Source organism: Diabrotica virgifera, chromosome 3 (assembly GCF_917563875.1).
Source record: "Diabrotica virgifera virgifera chromosome 3, PGI_DIABVI_V3a".
NCBI classification, from domain to species: domain Eukaryota; kingdom Metazoa; phylum Arthropoda; class Insecta; order Coleoptera; family Chrysomelidae; genus Diabrotica; species Diabrotica virgifera.
This window is the reverse complement of record NC_065445.1, coordinates 13,884,999-13,902,491: the sequence shown is the minus strand read 5'-3', so window position 1 is coordinate 13,902,491 and position 17,493 is coordinate 13,884,999. Positions and strand designations below refer to the sequence as shown.

Sequence of the window (17,493 nt, the reverse complement as noted above, 5' to 3'; positions counted from 1 at the left end):
TTTAAAGTTAGGAGAAAATACATCGCTTCCATTCTCCCCTGTATAATGCCATGCAAGCAAATTTTTTTTGTTACCGGAATAATACCAAACGATATCAATATATGTATCTACAAACTGGTGCAAGAATCTTGAAAATCGGAGCACAAATAATAAAGTTGAGAACTGTCAAATTTAATCAAAAATTTTGGGTGGCGGAATTTTGTGCCGGTGAGTGTACTTTATGCAAATTTAGTTTCCTTATTATTATGCAAATAACACCTTAATCTTTTTCCAAGGTAAAATTTTAAATTAAAAATTTTCATTACACCAATAATTACAGCTAAATCACATACAAACATAATACCTATGTACTTAAAATAATTAGGCTTTATGGTTTTATAAATAATTAGGTTAAATATCAATTCTTTGTAAATATTTAGGGTGCATTTATTTCGTTAATTATTAGAGTCCTCTTTCTCTTCAATAAATTCATTTATTTTGCTCCAAGTATTTATTAATTGTGAATAAATATTTTTTTTACAAGAGTTTTCTTGCATTTCATTATTTTGTGCAAATCCTTCAGGTAGATCGCACCGCCGAGGTAGACCGCATACTATAGTAGCACCATTATATTGTGTTTATACATTCTGCAAAAATCTGGTTTACCAAAAAGGATACCTTCAGTAATTTTAAGTCTTATTAACCCTGCATGAATGACAAATGGTGAGGATTATCCTGTCAAAACCAATAACGTAACATTCTATTCGAGCTGCGGTCACTTTTGAAATTGGTATTTTGAAGTTTCCGCCCATTGTACTAATTTGTGAAAGGTGACAAATAGATGTCAAATATTTAAGCTCTTAATTCCTTTAAATAAAAAAACTTCTATTTATAAACTTTTCAGGTGTTTAGATCTGAATACTCTCTACTGAGAGAATTTTATCAATGAGATATTTGTGATATTTAACAACAATGGATATGTACTTACTAAATCAATTTCAGGATTTCATTGATAATTCATGACATTTACTAAACATGAACCCTCTATACTCTGGGTATAGAGATTTTTGAAGAGAAGAACTGAATAAAGATGGGTAAAATAAATGATAAGAGATTTAAGACAAAAGAAGAGGGGCTTAGCTCAGAAGGAAAAAAAATCAAAAGGGCAGAGAGACACTAAATCTCAAGTATGAGTATTCGGGCTAGCTTCCATACACCGAATATTGGCTTTAGAGATATAAGAAGAAAATTTGGTAATGAAATGATAGTAACTAGGAAGAAAATGAGACTATTAATACAAAAATGGAAGGAAAATAGATAAGAATGCTAGAGATAAAATAATATCGAGTTACAACAAAGAAAGAAGAAGAAAAAAGGGCGCCAACTCGAACGAACAACTCGGCTCTCAGAACCAAGAAGTTGGACAGGTTCGAGATTTTGAAGTAACGAACAACATGAACTCTATGACACTGGTTACAACTACCTGAAATACAAAATACTAAATACTGAGCTTGTCTTGCTATGTCATATACTGGTAATACAGACTGAAATAAAACACCAACCTTAATACATACAAATATATTAATAATAAATATTAAATGTTAACACTTTACATATAACGCAACGTAATAACAGTGATAGTGGATGGGGAAAAGATAAAATAGGACCGCAAAGGCCACTCAACAAGCAATTATCCACTATCACTGGCCAAGCAAAAGTATTAAAATCAAAATCCAAATCAAAAGTCCGTTGGAATAGCAAAAAGGTCTATATAAATGAGTTGGTCAGTGACTCTTTATATATTTTACAAAAAAAACCTACTAGACGTATTCCCTATTTTAAACTCCACGACAAAATTTTACAACCCGATTCCCTATCTAATTTTAAGATACAATTATTTATGATTATTAAACAAGACCTGATTTTATTTATTTTAATTAACTCCTACTTATACTGAATCAAAAAGAAAAAAAAACAACAACCTAAAACCCTATCTATCACGAAAATATATGTACTCTTCCTAATCGTATGCATACGAAAAGTTTACAATGTAGCAAATATATCTTACCCAAAAGTAAATACAGAAAAAGTAAATAAACTTAGCTTTTACACAACAGTCGGTTAAAAGTAGGGTTGCAAGTCCATAGAGATGAATTCCGTAGGAAATTCCCTTTTGGCACGATAAAACGGTTGGCTGCTGTGGTGAGTCCTACTGCAAGGTCCTGGGTGAAGATGCTGGTTGTAATAAAATCCGGTATGGTGTATTATCCAACAAAAACAGCCCACTCTAGGGATAAACCATCACAGAGTGGCTAGCAATCTAACTAGGTAGTACATAATCAACGTGATAGAGTCACGTTGTGTGACTAAATAACTAAGTTACGGGATCTAAAATAAAGTTTATTTAATTAGTTATGATGTATTTCAAGAACAGTAGCAGTACATATTGAAGAGGCCCAAACAAAAACACCAAATATTAGGTAGGTTAGGTATTCATATGTCATGTCAAAATTTCTGAAGTTTACTTCAATTCAGACATGACAGGGACGTGCGCATTAGATGGGCGTGACAGAAGGCTGTATAGATACTCGTTAAAACTTTTTATAAATCACAGATAAAAAAACTTAAATAAAAAGCCTAACGATCAGGTATAAAAGATATTAAAATTTAGGTTTGGACACTAGAAAAAACTATGGTCTTGATTGAATGTTCCTTTCAAATATTTAAGGATAATATGAGCTATAATATGGAATTTATGTGGTAAATTACTCTAACAAAAGATCTAACTACAATGATGCATTGGATTTCACAACGAAGGAATGAGAGATAAATGTATTATGTACTTACTGAAACAAGGCAGGCACGCCGGAATATCCACTTCTGTTATGTGAAGAAGTCCAAAGACATGTTTAACTTTGGTTATCTAGTTTTGTAGATGGGATTAGCTGACGCTTAATTTCCTTCTAATTATTTGATTTCCATCGAAAATTTGTTTCAATCCCGTCACTTAAAAGTGGGAATAACCTTACTAGCGGCGCGCCATCCGCCCTTCGAGCCGTTTCCTGACCAACTGATCTTCAATGTTATCGGAAATCGATTCGTATCGATCCGATAGAAACATGCGCGGTGCTTTCCTCTTGCTTCGCTGCGAAAATAGGCACCTAGGCGATTAAATAGGCGTCTCCAAAGAATTTTCTAGAGGGGTATTTTTAATGAAATATAATTGAATGAATCGAAAATCGTAATTAATTTTAAATGGTCCGTAGCATAACTGCTACAAACATTTATACAGTGCGCTGGAATTATCGATTTTTAAAATAATCATAGTATATTATAGCATCCATGTTTCGAACTTTACGCGATTCCTCTTCAGGTGACGGTCATAACTTTGATTTTTTTTAAATAGTACATCATGTGACACCTCATTTAGATGCTTTTAATATACTGATTACAAAAATATATAATAATATAATACCTTTTAAGAGCGTAGGTGCAAACTTTCGGTAAAATGCTTTTTAAAATGCATTCATTTTTTTCGAAACCTGAGAAAAATTTAAACGAATAATGAAAGATTATATTATTATCGAGGACCGGAAGTCCCTAAAAACTTCTATAATGTTTATTTTAAGAAGTTACGGGGGTGAAAAAAAGAAAAAAGTAAGTATGATTTTTAATTTCAAATATATCATTCAAAAGAAACTCTTTGTTTATTCTAAGGGAATTTCGGACCTTGGTAATAATGTATTCTTTCACATTCTGCGTTTAAATTTTTCAAAAATACTAGTTTTTTCGATAGTCAAGCGTTGGACCGAAATTTTGCACCTACCCTCTTAAAAGTGTTAAAGTATTATACATGTTTGTAATTAGTATTTCAAAAGCTTCTAAATGAGGTGTCACATGATGTACTTTCCCATTTAAAAAAATCAAAGTTATAACTGTCACCTGAAGAGGTATCGCGTAAAGTTCGAAAGATTGATGCTATAAACTATAATTATTTTAAAGATCGACCTGTCCGACAATTTTGCTTATGTGCTAAAAATAAATAAAGTAATAGGGAGGGGGAACACTTATTCCAGCGCACTGTATGTAGTTATATCTAGGTATAGCATTATGGTAAAAGTTGACAACTTGAAAACGTTGAATGATAACTCAAGATTTTATCAATGAAACAATAAAGTTGTCGAGTTTTAGTCCTCATCATGATCAATGGTACTACAGCCCTATAAATTATTGGCCCAAGTCTGTTACGCCAGTCAGTTCTATCCATTGCAAACTGTTGCCAGTTTGCTGCGCCTATTTTTCTACCATCCTCATCTACCTTCCATCCTTCCATCTGAGTTTTGGCCTACCCCTATTTCTACTTCTCACAGATTGTGAGGTTCTTTTCTTCTAGGAGGGTTGTTCTGCTGTGATCTTGCTAGATGTCCTGCCCATCTTAGTTTTCCTACTTTTATGAGAGATACTACGTCTTTACCACCAAATCTTCTTCTCCTTCAAGTGCCCTGTCCGTTGCGAACGTTGGCTATTAACATGACAATTCTGATCTTGCTTGCGGCACTTCTGAATAGTTCACAATAATATGTGTCTATCTGTGGTATATCTCGTAGTTATACCTACTCCTCCAAACACCATTTTCACAGTCCTCCAAACACCATTTCTTCCGTCATGACGTTCTCGTTGGTGATCAGGAAGCCTAAGTATGTGAATTTGTCCACCACTTCAAAGGCAGATTTATAGGCAGTGGCGTGCGGTGACTTTTTCGGAAGGGGAAGCGATTCAATAAGTATATAAAAATATTTTCTTAAGGGTCGAGGGTCGAGCCACTTCCCACCTGATAACACTCTGATGCGCTATAGGGGCTCTCTATCAGCAAAGTGCTTATGTGAGACGTCCTGGGTACAAGGACTTACACACTAAATCCTACCCCGATCAATGCGTGAGGCACTCTATTCCCGCTATTTCTAGTGAATAGTGACCTACCATTGATCTATATTGCTAGCTCGGGCCTTGAGTCCTCGCGCCGGGCTTTGTTTCCTAAAGAAGAGTTCTATTTAAAAAAAATTATATTCCGAGGCATTTTCCACAACACACAACTTTCAACAATATGACACTTATTTATACTTGAGGTCTATTCTCTTATCAACTTCTGATAATTGTTGAATGCAGTCTTTTTCAATCGATAATAGGGCTAAATTTCGCTTGTTGAATTTCTTTTAAACTCTTAATTTGAAACTTTTAATGCATTTTAATAATGAAAAACTTCGTTCAACTGATGCAGTTGTGGCTGGGATAGTTAGTACCTACTACTTCACACAACTTGACCACTTCACACAGTGACTTGTTTAAACCAGTAGTTATAAAGAAATACCCAGATTTCTGGGTATTTCTTTATCACTAATGTCATTTGTTTCATAAACGACACTTAACTGAGAATGCAAAGCTGGGATATCAAAAGATTTTCATTATTTAATCGTAGTGAAATAAATTCCTCTGTGGGAAATTTTGATGAATTATAATTAGAAATATTAAGATTATATATAATTCTACAAATTTTAAATCGTTAAAATTTTGATCGTTAGAATTCATTTGTTATAGAATATTATCAAAAGTTCTCTCTGTTGCCGACATTATCAATCTTCATTATTTTTCTTTCATGTTCAAACCCCATATTTTCAGTTTTATCCCAAATATTTTTAAACTGCTCTCGTTTTTTAATTATCGTATTAATAAAGTCATCAATTTGTCTTATACAAAATGCAATGTCATTTGACTTCATCTGTAAAATGTCAAATAAAAGATCAGTAAAAGGAAAAATATCTGCAAAAAATTTAAATCGAAATACATATTCTTTAAGCGAATGTACATGTACGTACCTAACCACCGCTGCAGCAGTTATCAGTCGGAAGGCGCTAGGATGCGCTAAGACGATCGCTTCCAGACATACCAAAATTCGCGCGACTAGTGGGTTGCGGTCATTGAATCCTGACCCTGACCAATTTTTAAACCGGACAACTGCTTGACAAGCGGCGATTTTGAGATGCGCTTCTGTCAGGAGTGGACCGAATATGTAGTTGAATTGTGTGCATATTGATTTCGTTCGTACGCCATTAATTTTTAATATTTTTCAATGCGTATGCCTAGGTAATATGTAGATTACTTGGATTAGGGAAAAATTTTTGTTATTAAATAGGTATTAATAAATAATAGATATATTTTCTTATATCGAAGTAGGTATAGGGAAGCGGCGCTTCCCCCGCTTCCAAGGACCGCACGCCTCTGATAGACTGTCAATTGGTGACCGATTTTTCTGGCTCTATTGTTGGGTGTTGATGCCATCATCTTGGTTTTATCCTCATTTACTTGCAGCTTTATATTTTTGAGGCATTTTAGAAGGTGGTATGCATTTCTTCTACCTTGCGTGTTGTGAGGGCAACTAGGTCCACTACTTTTATTCCTATTTTAGTTAATATATGAAGTTTTTTTGAAAATTTTATAATATATGGACACAACTTACAGAACCTATACATATTGGCAATGGGAGATTCAGCATTATGCTATTCAACATAATCATAGATGAGTCCAGTGTGATTCGTACATACTATGCTAATAAAAGATTGATGACATCGAAATTGTTAGAAAAAAGAACCAAAATGACTATCTACTGAACATTGATTAGACCCGTAGTAACCTATAGAAGTGAAACCTGGGTAAGGACAAAAAATATGAAGGCCAACTCAGGACATTCGAAATAAAGATGCTGAGAAAAGTATATGGCCCGGTGCAAGAGAAAGACAGCATATGGAGAATCAGAAGAAACGACGAAGTTAACGAATTCAATAAAGGGTATGATAGGCATTATAAGATTTGTTAGAAGTCAGATACTGTCATGGCTGGGACATGGCCAGAGGCAAGAAGATACAAATTACAATGGAAGCCGATAAGAAGACGACAACAAGAAATAACTAGAACGGGGTGGTTGGATGACGTAGAAGACGACCTGAAAACTATGAATGTAATGGGGACAATGGAGAAGGGTACAAAAGAGGTTAGAATGGAAGGACGTAGCCAGAATGGCAAATACTCATCCAGGCATTAACGAGACATATTTTTCTATTTCACCTTACAAATATATTTTTCCTGTTTGACCTTCTAAATTAAATTTCCAGTCTGTACAAAGAAATGTTCCTCAAAATTATTAAAGAAAGCGTAGAGTCAGTACACCGCCCGAATAATGAAAAAATTAGAAAAGTGGTAAAACCTATAAAATAGCCAGGAAAAACCCAGTGGAAATTTTTATTGAATTTTCAGCGTTGTAAGTCTAGACTAACTTTTTATTATGATTTCTTTACTGTTTACTATTACTATTTTTTGGCGTAACGATTCAATTTCTTATGGATTGAATAAGTGCCAAACAGCTGCGATCGGCCGATTTATTAAATTTGATTAAAAAACGATATTGATTTAGCTGTTTTACGATCAAAAAACTAAATTAGATTCTGAAATAAACTAGTTTCCAAAGGATTATAAATTTAACGACTGTACCCGTAAACTAAACTTTGCATGTGTACTAGATGTAGATTTTTATATAAAAAACATAAAAAATATGTCGTAAATTTAGAAATCAAAATATTTTTGTAAAATATCTGAGAATAAACCACAAAATATTTGACTTCTTCCTTATTGCCTCCGAAAAAAGCATGAAATACATATAATATGTCTTTAATTTTCTCTTAGTTTACTCATATTATGAATACATGGAATCAAGATTCGACGGAATTTTACCTATTTAAGATAAATAATTGACTGGAAGTGACTGCATATTGTCGAGTCCACTTCGTTTACTTTATTCATCCGACCGACCAATCTTCTTCATCCGACCGACCTATCTACCATAGTTATTTAGCCGATCACTTTCATCCTTCCACATAATGTTACCTACCCGTCTTAGGCGGATTATTTTGATGGTTTTCACGATATTTTTTACCTATAATCAAGCTATGAAAAGTAATGGAAGACATTGAAAGTCAACAAATATTAATACAAGCAGTAAAGGCACTACAAGAATAACAAAGTAGCTATCAAAACAAGCAATAAAATATGCAGTCAATTTAAGACGACAAAGGGACTGCTACAGGGCTGCTTCACATTCGTTACCCTGTTAAAAATATTACTGAAAAAAAATCCCTGAAATCATGGAAAGAAAGTGCGAAGGAATGGGCATTCCAGTAGGAAACGAATACCTATATATTTTAAGTTTTGCTGACGACCAAATAGTGACCGCACAAGACGAAGATCACCTCAGCTTTATGATGAAAAAACTGGAACAGGAATATACAAAGGATGGAATGTAAATACATCTACAGAAAACTGAATACCTAACAACGGAGAATCATCATCATCATCCAGCCTCAAAAGTCCACTGCTGAACATAGGCCTCCTCCCCTCGTTTCCAACCCCATCTATCCTGCGCCGCCCTCATCCAGTTTTTATTTACCTTTCTCAAGTCGTCAGTCCATCTTGTAGGCGGTCGACCGACGCTTCTCTTGTCTTCTCTTGGCCTCCATTCCAATAACCTCTTCGTCCATCGCCCATCTATCATTCTGGCTACGTGTCCTGCCCATCTCCACTTCAACCTGGCTATCCTCTCGATGACGTCAGTCACCTTTGTTCTTCTCCTGATTTCTTCGTTTCTGATTTTGTCTCGCAGAGTTATTCCTAACATTGACCGCTCCATTCTTCTCTGCGTGACTCTTAGTTTGGTAGCCGAGGCTTTAGTTAAGGTAAGTGTTTCTGATCCGTTCGTCAAGACTGGGAGGACGCACTGATCGAATACCTTTCTCTTTAGACATGTGGGTAACTCACTTTTAAAAGTTTCTCTCAGTTTTCCAAATGCTGCCCACCCAAGACCGATTCTTCTCTTCAGCTCATGAGTCTGGTTATCCCTGCCAATCGTAATTTCATGTCCCAGGTATTTATATCTATCTACGAGTTCTATTTCCTTCCCACCAATACTGATGTTCTGGTTGGGTACCAAATTTGTCATTATTTTTGTTTTTGAGATGTTTATATTTAAACCTACATTTTCTGTAGCTACAACGAGTTCTTGTACCATCTCTCTTGCCATACCTAGATCCTCAGCTACTATGACTATATCATCGGCGAAACGTAAGTTGTTTAGGTATTCTCCATCTATTTTTATTCCATTTGTCATCCAATCCAAACTCTTGAAATCATGTTCTAAGACCGTATTAAAAAGTTTAGGTGACATTGGGTCTCCTTGTCTAACCCCCCGTTCTATTTTTATGCGATTACTGTTAGTATGTAATTTGACAGTGGTTGTTGCCTGTAAGTATATTTTGTGTAATAATTTTGTATACCTATAATCTAGCCTGCATTCTTTAAGCGCCTGTAATATTTTGCTAATTTCAACTGTGTCAAAGGCTTTATGAAAATCGATAAAAACTAGAACTAGGGGTTTATTGTATTCCACTACTTTCTCTATCAGGGTTTTTATACTTTGTAGATGGTCATTTGTTCCGTAATTTTTTCGGAATCCTGCCTGTTCTCTTGGTTGATAAGTCTCTAACTTTCTTTCCATTCTCTTAACTATTATTCGCGTAAATAACTTATATAAATGGCTGAGGAGGCTAATCGGTCTGTAATTCTCTAAATTGGCTTTGTCTCCTGCTTTGTGTAATAGAATCATAGTAGCGTTGTTCCAGTCTGTTGGAATATTGGCGTTGTGAAGGCAGATATTGAAAAGTTGTTTATTTTTTTCAAGTAGTATATTTCCTCCAATTTTTAGTGCTTCTGATACTATTCCATCTTCACCTGGGGTTCGATTATTTTTCATTTTCTTCAGAGCCTCTTTGATTTCTGATTTTGTTATATCGGGCATTAAATCCGATCCTTGATTTAATACCCGTTTTTACTGTAATTGGAGGTTGCGCATTGTCATCTTTTTTTCTTGATTTGTATAACTCTGTGTAGAACTCTTCGACTATTGTTAATATTTCATCTCTGTTTGTAGTTTCTTTTCCAGTTCTGTTTCTTAGTTTGTTGATTTCTATTTTTCCTTTTTGTACGCTTACGTTCTTCAAAACTTTCATGTTCTTATTTTGCTCTATTGCTTGTTTTGTTTTTTCTACATTGTAGTTTCTTATGTCTTTTCTTATTGACTTTGTGATAGTCTTATTTATTTGATTTAGCGCTTCTTTGCTGGAACTTGTATCTCCTTTCATCTGTCGTCTTAGTTCTATAAGGGTTTTAGTAGGTTGACTTAGTTTTTCCTCTTTTTGGTTTGTTGGACAGTATTTAGTTTGAGCCTGTTGTATTGTGGTGATTATTTGCTTGTTCAGTATATTAATGTCTGTTGTTGTTGTATCTTTCAATGTATCATTAATATATTTTTCGAACTCCTGAATATTAGTTGGTTTTACCCATTTCTTTGGGTGTTTCTTATTTATCATTTTGAGTCTTTCCTTTTCGATCGATATCGTTATTTTAGCTCTTACTAACCTGTGATCACTGCTTGTGCTGAACTGGTTTAACACATTTACGTCTTTAACAACGGAGAATACAGAAATAAAACAACTGGAAATAGACGAAGGTAAACAAATCAAAGGAACAGACAAGTATAAGTATTTAGGTTTCATAATACCAAACAAAAGAACAACTGAAGAAGATATAAAAATAGACTAGGACAAACAAGAGACTGCATACGAAAATTGAACCATGTGAGATAAGTTCATCAGTATAAAAACAAAAAGAAGAATATGTTATAACACCATTACAAGAAGTATCCTGATATATGGGTGTGAAAATGGGACAATAAATAAGAAAACCAAAACAAAATAGGTATAACAGCAACAGAGAATTCCTAAGGAGAAGCTGCAGAGTAACAAGGAGAGATAGAATAAATAACATAGAGGTTAAGAGAAGAATGGGATATTTATGTTTATTTGGCATATGCAGAGTGTTGATCCGATACACCTCGTGAAAAGGAGCTAAAAACACCATTTGTACCTTTCCATACTCCTATCTGGAGATTCCTTTTCTTACTTCTCTTTATCGTACTAATTGCCAGAAAAGCATAGCTGCTAAAAATTAACAGAGGCAGAGGATCAAGATACAAACCGCTTTAGTTGATTATGGAAAGTAAAATTGAAGGTATTAAAGATAGCGAAAGAAGGTAAACCTCTATAGTTGTGAAAACTGAGAGAATGGTTTAACTTAAGCTCCATCCGACTTGCTAGAGATGCCATATATAAAGTGCCATAAGTAAAATTGCCATAAGTAAAATTGCCATGCCCTTCGATAGAACATAGTATTTTGAGAAGACAAGATTTTAGAAAAGTTCATTGGTTTTTAGTCCAAAAAATATAAAGTTCAACTTAATCCGAAGGAGTATTTTTGTCGTATTTACCAAAACTCTGTTTTTTCCGTTATTCGGTAGAAATAATACCAAAAATTGTGGATCAAAGAAGTTTTCTCCGCGTCTTTTCTTAAGTTTAATGTTTTTCACACTAGCGATATAAATAAGATTTCATTTAATTTAGTCCGGATCTTAATTCAGATGGTGATATAAATGTGTCAGCGGTCCAATTTTTTGGTCTGTTAATTCCAGAACGAAGTTTAGTGGATTTCTTGGAAAGAGAGCTGGTTTAAATGATCAGAATCTGACTTGGTACATGTGCAGATTGTATTTTCTCAATAGCATTGTATTTAACCACTTTGGTTTTGTCTAGTGTATTATGTCTTGAGTAATTATTTCATTATTAAGTAAAATCTTTGCTGTCTTCACAAAAAATTGCTTATTATAGGAAGATTTTAATTTAAGAGTATTATTGATCTAGATTTATATGTATTGTCTTCACACGTATTATAAGATATAACAGAAAATATGAACTTTTTTTGATGCCAAAAACATTGACATTGAGATTTGAGGGCACATCTTTTGGGACCATTTTTTTTTTGTTTTTTAGTACTTAAATTTAAAGGAAAAATATTGTCGCCACTCCTAACGAAGGTAATCATGTCTTTTTGGCGAAATTTCGAAAATGGAACTAGCGAAATACTAGTAATTTTGCAGTATAAAATTGAAGCCTTTTTGTATACTTTGAATATAATGTTTTTGTTTTTCTCTCCATCCTTATTCAAGTAGATTTTGGTCTGTAATGGTTTTGTGAACTGGACGATGTTATGGACGTATTTACATTATTGTCAGATCTTCAATTTTTTTGGAAATCTAATGAACTTTCTTATTTCAAATATATCAGCCTCCAGATTTTTTACCTTTTGAAATCCTTATGAAATACTGATTATTTTTCATGTAAATGCCTAAATATCATAGTTTAGTTACTGCTACAGTTACATTATCTTTGTTATTCTTCTTTGTTATTAAAAGAAATAAAGAACGGAAAAGCCACAGCACCTGAAAACATCCACACTGAATTAATAAATGGAGAACAAAACTTCAGACGCATTTCCTGTTAGAGATGCATCAAGTCAAACTAGTTTGATTTGACTCAACAAACTTGACTTGACTTGAAAATCAAACTTTTTGTATAAAAAAGTTTGACTTGACTTGATTTCGATATCTTTAGGTTTGACTTGAATTCAAACTTCTTCAAACAGTTTGAAAAGTTTGAATATTACGCAACGTGTTAATTTTCAATTTTAAATGAGACCGCCTACGCCTTTATTTGTTTAGTGGCGGATCAACGGGGGTGGGGGAGGGGAAGGGGAACTTCCCTCCCCCTCAACAAGGTCCAAAAATTTTTTTTGACTTCAATAAACATAGAAATGTATTGGCTGATACAATATTTAAACCGCAGACAGACAAATAAAACCCAATTAACGCGCCAGTTAGGATAATTATTAAGAAAGCTTAATGCATATTTATACATTAATTTTTTTTTAAATTTAAACCCAACATTTGTAGCCTGTATCCGAAAAAAATTAAATTGTAACCATAGGGTTATTAGAACTGGATCCCGCGTACCAAAAAAAGTTGATTAATAGCAAGCTGAAAATTTGTTAATAGCTTAACGGTGCTAGTCAGACAAACTTTGATGTATGGGAACACTGGAACAGATGAAGTTTTAATTGTAGAAAAGGTTAAAAATTTGGAACGCCAGACTACGTAAACGTTCCATGTATTTTGTCGGACAGAACTTCCAATTGATTTGTTACCATTTCATTAATCTCTCATGCAAAAATCAGACTGGTGTTTATCACCAACTGGGCATTTTAATGAGTGGAACACGAAGAACATATCAAATGCCAGGAATCATGTTGGTTAGTAATAGCAGTCTGATTTTTGCATGAGGATTTAATGAAAGGGTAACAAATCAACTGGATGTTCTGACCGACAAAATACATGGGACGTTTTCGTAATCTAACGTTCCAAATTTTTAAACTGTTCCAAAATTAAAACTTCCTCTGTTCCAGTGTTCCCGTACGTCAAAGTTTGTCCGACTAGACACCGGTAAGCTATTAACAAATTTTCAGCTTGCTATTAAATCAACTTTTTTGGTACGCGGGATCCAGGTCTAATAACCCTATGGTTAGTTCTGAATTTTAAAGAAATACTAACGAATATACAGCATACAGCAATACTAACTTTTGTATTGTGTGGTACATATTTTTGAGTAAACTAGCAGCTTGGTACCACATGTTTTATTCTAACTGGTCCTTTGCCTTTTTTAATGAAAGAAAGTCATAAAAATTCCAAATCATTTTATTTTGAGCTGTCCATTGAAAAACCAAATAGTCTTATTTTATTGTAAACCTTAAGGGCATAGGCGTAACATGTCGCTTATCAAAATGTTCAATGTATTTTAAATGTATTAATTTTTTTCAAATCCTGAGAAAACTAATAAGAATTTAAAAAAAATTTAAACGCAGCATGAAAGATTAGGTACATTATTTCTGAGGGACGGACATCCCTGAAAAGTTCTATAATGTTTATTTTAATAAGTTACAGAGTTGAACATAAAAAGGAAAATTTAGTGTTATTATTAATTGCAAATACTTCATTCAAAAGAAACTTTTTATTTATTCTAAGAGACTTTCGGCCCTCGGTAATAACGTAATCTTTCATTCTGCGTTTAAATTTTTCAAAAATACTTATTAGTTTTCTCAGGATTCGAAAAAAAAAAATATCTACATTTAAAAGTTTTAAATTAAAACACATTGAAAATTTTGACTTTTATGTGGCACTCATTGTATTATTAATTTTCTTATCTTAATTGGCAACTAACATGTCTATCTCGACAAAAAGGTATATCTACTAAATAAATTATTTTTCAAACTCTTTCAAACTAGTTTGACAAACAGTTTGAATTTTCAAACCTGTACGATTGACCAGTTTGATTTGACTTGAAATATTTGTCAGAAGGATTGACTTGAGTTTGACTTGAAATTAAGTCAAACTCAAGTCAAGTTCAAACATTCAAGTCAAACTTGTGCAACTCTATTTCCTGTCACAAAAGGCTTGAGACAAGAAGGTTGTTCTTTGTTTTCAATATTTTTCAAAATCTTCATTCAGGAAGCATTAAACAACTGGCTGAGAAAACACACAGGGAGGTGAATGTAATTTAGGAACAAGTACGTCCATAACAAATCTTTTATTCGCAGGGGATCAAGTGATTATGGTTAACGATGTAGAAGATATGGATTATGTAATTCGAAATTTACCCGAAGAATATAAAAATTGGGAACTCTTAACATTGGAGAAAACAAATACGAATATCTTGGAATAGACGACGAATAAAGAGACCCACAACTCTGAATTACAGATATAAAAAAATGCTAAAAATTTAAATACAGTTGAGTCCATGAGTGTTTACTCGTACGTCATTAATACCTGGCGAGATAAAACACATATTTGATAACTCAAATTTTAACCCTTAATAGGAGCAGTAGCTACTTCCTGTCACTTTCTGTTGCGTTTAGTAAAGTTCAATTTCCGACTTATCATCGACTTGTTTCGTATGCTTTATGACGCACGGGTAAAGACTCATGGACTCAACTATACTTTGGGACAGTGCTAGTAAAGGAAATTCGAAAAGGTAAAATCGAAAAGGTAAAATTGAAACGGAATATTCAACATAACATACAACTGGGCCGAAATGTGGTATAAACTCATTACTTTCGTCTCCTAAAATTAGATTAAGAACAAAAATGGCAATCTACAAATCCTTTGTAGTACCAATTTTGACGTAGGGATCTAAATGTTGGCAAATAACGATGAAATAGAGGAAAAAACTGAAGGTGGTAGAAATGGACTTCTAAGAAGGACGTGTCGGATATCCAGACTTGATCACATTCCAAATAAAGAAATGAGAAGAAGAATAGGAAGTATTTACAATACTGTAGGTACAATAGAATCCAACCAACTCTTATGGTACTGTCATGCAAAGCGAATGAATGGTGTACGATGGCCAAAACAAGCCTTATACGGTGTTCCATAGAATGGAAGAAGGGTGTTAATAGTTAAGACCAACATTATAACGGAGAGAAGGAATCGGAGGAATAATGAGAGATAGAGCCATAAATAAGGAGGAAAGGACCGTCCGAAAAATTTGAGATCGAAATGCGAGATAAATTTAGAGCTGTAGGACCCTCGTAGATATACATAAAAAACTTATTACTTTTAAATTACTATAGTGCAGTTACTGAAGGTGGATATGAGCTATTACCTCCGATTTCGTTGAAACTCCATCAATTTGCATGAAAATTGGTGAGTGGTTAGAGGATACCTCAAAGAACAAAGGTGACATGGTGCCAACTTGCGCTTTTACCCTGGGGGTGGACGCCACCCCTTCTCGGGGGTGAAAATTATTTTATTAAGAATCATCCCATAATTCGATAGACGGGTAAATTTTAAGCAAAATTTGTTATATAAAGTTATTAAAATAAATCAAATCTTTTTGAGTTATTAAAGGTCAAAGATTTTAATTTTTCGTTAGATAAATGCATGTTTTTAACTGATTTTTGACAAATAACTCAAAAACTATAGGTTTTTGCAAAAAAGTGATAATTACCAAAATTGAAGCAAAAAAACGAAATATACTTCTTTCTAGAAAAACCTTTTAGTGTTAACCAAAAGTGAGTTATAGGTAATTGAATGTATATTTTTTTCGGCGAGTACCCAAGTCTAAATATTCAAGCTTAAATAACGGGAAAATGATGCATTTTATGACATAAACTTTTTAAACATTTATCAAGGTACTTAGAAATATCTATCAAATGAGCTCCAGAACGAGTCGATACCATTAAAATTTGTGCTCCAAGAATTGTTCAAAATTTATCTATTAAAAATTTTTCCAAAAATGTTATTGTGTTTTTTAAATAACTCTGTCAATTTTGACGACATAGGATTCACCTAAACACCATTTGAAAGCTAATTCCAAGGGCCATTAAACCACGTTAAATTTAATATTTTAAAGCTCTTACTTTTTCAAAAATAAAAGGTAAAATGGATCCGGTTACATGGTTCTCGCAGCAAAATTTAAGCTTTAAACGTTTCTATCTCAGTTAATTTTTACCCTACAGAAATAGTAAAGGAAGTAAAATGTTATAGAAAAAACTAAAATTTGGTTATATACCATTTTTTACGTATTATTATGATCTGCTTCTTATTAATTTTATATTAATTATTATTTAAAAATAATGAATAAAAAATGAATAAAAAATCTCAGGGTGCCTTTTTATAATATTAAAAAACGTCTAAATTATCTTACGTTATACTTATCTTCTCTCGTGGTTTCAGTATCTCTTAGTTGATCCTAATCGGGATAAAATAGGAAAAAGAAATAAAGCAAAATATAAAATAAACATACAGAATTGTCTTTTATTTATCAAAATCAATACTCTAAAATCTATCAAATCTAAAACCTGTGGACACAGATGTCCGAATGAAATTTTTACCACTTAAATTTATTCTAGTTAAAAAAAAACAATTTATCGGTTTGTTTCCGATGACTTTGGTACAACAAAATAAACAAAACCAAATTATGTATTCGCAAGATTAGCTATACTTCCTGTTTACTTTTTGAAATATTGGAACTTTAATTCCTACGCTTTTTACTCAAAATTTTAGTTTCCGAACATAAAATATCTTTCACATAAGTTGACTGACCTTTTGCTTCCCTCACTCTGATGTCTTCTCGTGACCCAAAAACAGCTCTCCCTCGTTGACTATGTTAAAGGCTACTCATCAAAGCCCTCTCCGTTCTCCAGCTTCAAAACTGTCAGCATACCAGTACCAATTCTCCAACGAGCCAAAGCCTCTTTTGACCAGTACTCGATTCACACAAACTCCAAAAATTCTCTGCTCTCCTTCTCACAATAATACAGAACCAAAGAGGTATTTCGTCTCAATTTGATCTGTCTCTCGTTCCACTTTTCAGCACTATTCTCCACTATCAAACAAACACCGGTACTTGCTAACTATCTATCCACGAAAACGTCGAACTGCTCCTCAGCGATGCCAATAACATACTAATT

The 17,493-nt window shown here is 33.4% G+C and overlaps 1 long non-coding RNA gene across 1 annotated transcript; it reads right to left on the bottom strand.

Annotated features, from left to right (window-relative positions):
• Positions 1–1,542: 1,542 nt before the first annotated feature.
• Positions 1,543–3,039, bottom strand: LOC126882779 (uncharacterized). Its single transcript, XR_007697386.1, has 2 exons — positions 2,827–3,039; positions 1,543–2,367 (listed from the first exon to the last, which is right to left on the bottom strand). It is a non-coding gene; the product is annotated as an uncharacterized LOC126882779 (long non-coding RNA).
• Between the last annotated feature and the right edge of the window lie 14,454 nt (positions 3,040–17,493).